Source organism: Macrobrachium rosenbergii, chromosome 7 (assembly GCF_040412425.1).
Source record: "Macrobrachium rosenbergii isolate ZJJX-2024 chromosome 7, ASM4041242v1, whole genome shotgun sequence".
NCBI lineage: Eukaryota > Metazoa > Arthropoda > Malacostraca > Decapoda > Palaemonidae > Macrobrachium > Macrobrachium rosenbergii.
Window position 1 is genome coordinate 30,872,543 of NC_089747.1, and position 7,500 is coordinate 30,880,042.

General features: G+C 35.8%; 1 protein-coding gene across 10 annotated transcripts in view; it reads left to right on the plus strand.

The window, feature by feature from the left end:
• The window catches only part of yrt (erythrocyte membrane protein band 4.1-like yurt), a 198,175-nt gene that overhangs the window by 138,052 nt on the left and 52,623 nt on the right, over positions 1-7,500 (plus strand). The window lies entirely within an intron of this gene.

Genomic DNA, 7,500 nt, shown 5'->3' on the forward strand with positions numbered 1-7,500 from the left:
GCAAATGGAGGGGGGCTTAATAAGGTGTGCACCACTATCTGAGGTCGCCTTTATATATTTATTTATTTGCTGATTTTCTTTACACTGTTTTTCTTCAAATTGAGAACCTTCGCTCTACGCGTTTTCCCTAATTCTTATAGTGTTCCTTCGCTTCAGACATTGTGCCGGTTTTCACCTTCAGTAAGGAGCAACTAAGATTTAGCTGGCTTGTGGAAAACATTGCTCTGGCTGTCAGTATGTTTAAGATTACAAAAAGAAGTGAGTTAGAGCAGATGTGTCATCGTCCAATATTAACAAATTTCCTTCTGTCTTCCAATGTGGTTCAATTTGCTTTGTGTAATTACTTTTTAGAAACCGGAGGATTCGCTCCATGATTCAGATTTTATTTGATCATTTTTCAATACAGAAGTAAATATGATATAAACACACACACACACACATACATATATATATATATATATATATATATATATATATATATATATATATATATATATATATATATATATATATATATATATATAATCAACACACAATCACGTGTGGAACAGAAATTAATTTGACTCAAATCAGGATCAGAACCCAGGTCTTTCAATTGAAAGGCAAGCGCTGCCCACTAGGCATGTATGTATCTATGTATTATTTGATACTTGCTTCTGCATTCAAAACTGATAAAATATAATCTGAACCATGGAGCGGATCCTCAGGTTTCTAAAAAGTAATTACACAAAATAAATTGAACCACCTTGGCAGACAGATGGAAATTTGTTAATATTGGACAACGACACATCTGCTCCAACTCACTTCTCGTGTAATGTCAAACATACTGATAGCCAGAGCAACGTTTTCCACTGGCCAAAAAAATGTATATGTGTGTGTGTGTGTGTGTGTAAATCAACTTCGTCCGTGACGAGAGTGAAATGCAGTTGCAGGTTCATTACTAGGGCATCATTGATACGTGAAGTGTCCTGATATTAATATTAAGATCAATATATGCTACATAAACGTTTTTTCATATTTTGGGACATGTGGTCCTTTACGCTTTGAAATCAGAACTTCGAGCATAGCTCTGCTTAACAAAGTCATTGAAGAAGTTAGTGATTTTTGTTTGTGAACAGTGTTGTTAAGAGAAAAATGGTTCACCTCATTATCTGCAGCAGATATATTACAACATCAACATGCATGTTAAGAAATTAATGGGAACCAAATGGCAGTTTAGGAAAGGAATAGAAGTGATGTGTGGTTTGTTTTTTACTAATTGTGTAGATGACCGTTTTTAAAGTACTTGAAAACTGTGTCAGAGGTAAGTGATGGTACATAAATGCAGGAAAGAAGCTTCCTGCAAGCATATTGTGCCACAGGAAGAAGTAGCGTTTTCATTCATTTCCTCTTCGTAATCAAAGCTTTCAATCGAAAATAATAAAAAATGTGAGGAAGTAGGTAAAGTAGGCTGTCGTTATGGCTATTCAGCAACACGTCTCTGATTACTGTGAGCAATAGATGATCTTTTTCTCAGCAGAATTTTTGTAAGTAATGTAAATACTCTTGTTTTTGATGGTGTTGTTTTTTGTTCTGTTGAATTTTACAATGTTACTGTTGTTATGTGTCTATTTATTAGATTTGATACCGACTTTATGTTGTCAATTTTGATTCTTTCGGGAAACTTTGAGCTGAACCCTGGGCCTCTTACTCATTACAGAAAGAAAAATTGCAAAGTACTTTGCTCAAGCATTCGGGGCTTAAGGTCAAATTTTCTCGATCTCCAGAGTTGTGCCCTTAACTACGATTTGATGTTTTTACCTAAGACTCTTGTAAGTAGCAACAAGTCAAAAGCTAAGTTTTGAATTCTGGGGTTTGATGGCCTCGATTTTATTTATAGTCGTAATATCCCACACAAGTCCGGACGACCTACTTATCGTCATAAAAATATGGAGTGTAGTTGCCATGAAGTTCTTTGTTTTAAAATTTTCAATAAGTTCTACAATGTATACGTATCTGCTGTGTACTGCAATCCAAATATCGACGATTGTATATACGGCTGTCTTTTGGAAAGGATTAGTAAGGCTCAGTCACAGGATTCAAAAGCTTCATTCGTTATTTTTGGAGACTGTAATGCAAAGCACAGTGAGTGGCTAAATTTATATTCCACAGTTCAAACAAGGCCGGTCTACTCTCGAGCATATATGTTCCAGCTGTTGTCAAGTCCAAGGTCTGTGAATATATAGGAACATCCGATCATTGCGCCATTGAGATGGACATATCTGTCAATCAGTATATTCCTAATTCCACCATTGGAAAAATGGTCGGGCTAAAATCCAGAGCCAATTGGGATCGTGTTATTGAAGTTTGTGAGACATTTAATATTTCAGATGCTATATCAGATCCCGATGACAAGTAGTTGAATGAAATGGTGATGGCTATTATAATAAGGTATGTCCCTAGAAAGGATAGAAAGGTCATCAAATTTGGGACAAATGACCAGCCATGGTTTGATGATACATGTAGACGAGCCTACCATGACAAACAGACCAAATTCAGTGCAAGAGACGAAATCGCTCGAATGAAGATTACACCATCTTTGTTGAGTCGCCCTGCTGCAAATATAACTTACCATACAGCTGAGAGAAATTGCAATAATTCCTTAAGAGGAAACTTGAAGGAATTACTCAGCCTCATCTGTGGTGGGCCAAATTGTCATTATCTATCTTTGGGTCAGGCTCGCCTTCCATCCTACCACTACTACTAATAGATGATGGTAGATTGGTTACTTGCCCTAAGGATAAGGCTGAACTGCTTCATCGAGCTTTTAAAGCTAAGCAGTCAGCTAAGAATGTCCCTCTCCCTGGTACTTACCATCGTGAACCTATTCCTACAAAATTTTAAATTATCTCCAGGAATGTTAATAAAATTCTGGATAATCTTGATAGCTGGGGTAGATCCTGGTGGTTTTTTTCCCGTTCTTTTTTCAAAAAGTTTCTAGTGTGTCGTCTTCCAAGAATATTAGGTTTTGTAGATTTTTATGTTGACGTAGTATCTTTGTGGATGAGCGCAAGCTTAGTAATACAATGCCTGTTCCAAAGAGTGATACATCTGGAGACTGCAGTAACTAGAGGCCAATCTCTATTCTCCCTGTGTTCTCCAAATTTGCTGAAAAACTTATTTTTAAGCCACTATATAAGTATGTGGAACCTAAAGGATTATTAGCTGATAGTCAATAAACATACATACAGGAAGCAGTTAGGTACCTGCGATGCTCTTTTAGACTTGTGAAACCTCTAAATGAGTTTCAGCAGATGCCGCACGAAAGTAGATATTGTTGGCAAGGCCTCATACATTTATAACAGTGATAAAATCAGTGCAGCCTGTTTTAGGTCATTTGCACTTCCTTTACTAGAATACTGTTCTTCGGTGTGGATGTCTGCTTCGGCCAGAGATTTATGTTTTAGATAGAGTGGTTCGTAGTGGTAGGTTTTTGTTTCCTAATAGTAGCAGTTATGCCTTGGACCATCGACGGATGGTCTCTTGTTTGTCACTTTTTCATAAGTTGTATTTCAACAGAGATCTTCCACATTCACAATTGATCCCTGATCCCTTTCACCTGCCGAGAACAACCAGATTCGCTGAACAGCAGCATCAATATGCAGTAAATGTGCCTCGCTATCGAACTTCTCAGTTCCAGAGGTCCTTTATTCCTCACACTGCTGTACTCGTACTGTGGAACAGCCTCCCTGAGGATGGTGTGCAGTTGAACCTTCAGAAGTTCAAGCGAAAATGCAGTGCATTACTACCCTAGTACTGTTCTTCTTGCATTTTAATAAATTATCATGTGTTATTAATTTATTTTTTTTCTTTTTTAGTAAGTGAGGTCTCTTTCTGTATTTCTCTTCACCTCCTCTTACTTCTTTCTAATGAACGCCATATTCGTTTGAAGCTCGAATTTCAAGTCAATGGCACCTGCGGGCTTGTTCCATAAGAATAGTTTTCATCTGCTGAATAATAATAATAATAATAATAATAATAATAATAATAATAATAATAATAATAATAATAATAATAATAATAATAATAATAACAAATAATAGTAATAATAATAATATACACAAACACGAAGTGTGTGATTTTATCCCAGCCACTGTCTAAAAAGAACTAGACCGTGATCCCAACATAAGTTACTATTAAAATCTGCGTGTATGTTGTCACAGACTGAATGGCTTGGGGTTTTTTAAAATTTGCAATGTCATGAATTTCTGACATCAAGAGTGCTATCAACCTTTCCTTACAAGCTTTGGTGTATTTATATACATGAAATTAAATCTGTATTTGATAAAATTCTAATTTGGTGGAGGCTTATTTTGCTCTTAATTTCCCCGATTGATGAATGATTTCTCAGAGTTAACACTACCTGTTCGTTTTTCTCTGTTTTTCTTGGAACTAAGGAAGGAAGTTCATTTAAATGAATGTAAATGTTCTTTTAATATATTGACTCATTCCCTTGACGTTAACAGGCATTTTACACGTTTTCACGGTTTTACACCTGTCCACTGTAATTATTCACTTATTATTTATTAATTAATTTATCTTTTTGTTTATTTACTTCTCTCTACCTATGATGGATGTTTCAATTAGGAATATAAAGGTAGTTTTTAATTTCCATGTTACAATACGAGTTTCTTTTTATAACATGTATATAACTCATGTGCAGAAATTTGCTGTATGTATTGATGAGAGAGAGAGAGAGAGAGAGAGAGAGAGAGAGAGAGAGAGAGAGAGAGAGAAATATGGTAATGCACTCTTAGTACCTGTAGAACTTGATCATAATAATCAATAAGACAAGCGGTGCATGAGTGTGAGAAGTCTTATTGATCGAAGGCGAATGTGATTTTTGTTGTTTGTTGTCTCTCTCTCTCTCTCTCTCAACACTCTCTCTCTCTCTCTCTCTCTCTTCTCTCTCATAAGAAATACTTGCTCCCACGGATGATGATAATCGGTAACTACTGTTGAATGGAACGGTCGTATTATGTTTAACTGTGGCTATGACTCCTGGAATCATTAATCCTGCATGTTAATAATAATGGTAATAGTAATTAATAATTTATTATTATTTATGAAAAGTTAATGGAAATTACTGCTAAACAAATATCCACGAATCAGAACAGAATGCCCTTTGTGGAGAGAGCATAAATGCAGCCAAAATAAGAGAACTGGGTTAAATAATGATGGAAATAACAAACGAATCCAAAGGATAAAACAAGCAACAAAACATATACTTTTATAAAGATTGATAGGACTCGAGGAAGGCAAATTAAGGCAGATGACGTTGCTGTTCTAAGGTATTATTGTCTCCTTATTTTTTGCGGGTGTTTTGCAGTATATATCTTCAGTTTGTATGCTCTCTTTATTGGTGAATGGTTGTGTGTATTTATCGGATAGAAATGTTTAGTAGCTTATAAATGAAGGAGCTTAATATCTATGGTATGTAATTATATCGTTTAAGTACAGTTGTTAGGTAACAATTGAAAACTGCACGCGGGCTAATTTGTGGGTCCTAGCCACATCGTTTGTGGGAACAGCCATATGGCGTCTACAGCAACTGGAAGCCAAAGGAATGCTGGATTAGTGAGACAGAAAAAATGTTGTATAGGGTAAATGATTTTCCTTTCGTTGCATTTCTGTAGTTATTATTATTATTATTATTATTATTATTATTATTATTATTATTATTATTATTATTATTATTATTATTATTATTCAGAAGATGAAATCTATTCATATGGAACAAGCCCACTGGAGCCATCGACTTGGAATTCAACCTTCCAAAGAGTATGGTGTTCATTAGGAAGAAGTAAGAGAAAGGCACACACACACACACACACACACACACACACACACACACACACACACACACACACACACACACACAGAGTAGATGCATTAAAAGGCATTCGCGTACACACACACGTGTGTATATATATATATATATATATATATATATATATATATATATATATATATATATATATATATATATATATATATATATATATATATAATACAGAGAGAGAGAGAGAGAGAGAGAGAGAGAGAGAGAGAGAGAGAGAGAGAGAGAGAGAGAGAGAGAGAGAGAGAGAGAACCACTTCGCTGTCGTGAAGAGCGACAGGTGATTCCTCAAGAACTCAGGAAAGCAAAGGAAGTTCCGGTAGTCGCGAGGAGCAAAAACTTTGTTGATGGCATCAGAGGAGTCGGGTCACGTCGCTGGAGAGGAAGGTAAAAACATCCTGTGCGAAAAACAAATCATCAGGATGACAGTGATAAGGTGACGGTGGTTACCGGCAACAACTACAATGGCAGTGATGGTGTCACTGAAAGTGATGATATATCAAGTGGAGGTCACAAGCAACGAAGAGCTTCTTTTTCCATGTTGAGTTCACTATCCCTGTGCCAGCACGGGCTCTTTCTCTTTTTAAGTAAATCGTACTTTGTTTGGTTTTATGTACAGCCCTCCACAGGGATAATTCCCTCTCTGGCGGGCCCATGTACGTTTTCGAAATAAGGTGCTTCTTATATTTTATAAAATTGTCTTTCAGTGTTTTCTCGTCAGTATCGTAGCTCCTGCAGAATACGAGAGTCTTTAATTCCTTTTTAAGTTTGCATTCTTCCTGTATGCTCTTCACTTCCGGATCATTTATCAGATTTCTAATAGTGGTAGTTTTTTTTCCTACGGACTGTGTGTTTATTAAATTGCATAGAAGATTATTAGTCAAAGCCATGGTCCGTATTATTTTTCACCTTTGATACATATTCTTTATATACTGTGCACTTATTGCCATCATATGTTTTATGTTTAGTATCACTATGGCCTTTCTTTACACAATTTTTACACTTGAAGATGCTGCTAGCACATTCATTTGATTTGTGATTTTCACCACATCAAGGGCAAGCTTGGTCATTTCTACAATTTGTTGCGCTATGACCAAATTCCTGACATTTATAGCACTGATAGGGCATGTAACAGTCATATTTTGCAGCGACTATACAGTGTAAACAATCTATCATCTCTATCATAGATAGCCTTTCGTATTTGTGGTGTGCATTTGATGATATAGTGTTTGTATTTGTCATCTTTGGCAGTCATTTCCTTTACAATTTTTGGGTCGTCATTTTCAGAGGCGAGGTTATTTATCCATGGATTTTTCTTTACAATGTTAGCAACAATGTCATCTTCGTCCTTCGGGACATAGACTACTATTATTTTTGGTTTAAGTTTACCTTTCTCATTTACTGATATATTGCTGATTTCCTGAATCTCCATTTTATCCATTTCTAAGTTTTTCCTGTCTGGAAATCTTACAAATAAGTGTCCATCTCTTGTTGTTTTAACCTGTTCAACTGGGGCCGTTATTTGACTCATAATTTGTCCCTTTTCATTTGCTGCTGTGCTCTCTTCGTTTGTAGATTTGATCAAAAGCACTTTTTTTTTTGTCTTCAATGATTCAGCATAC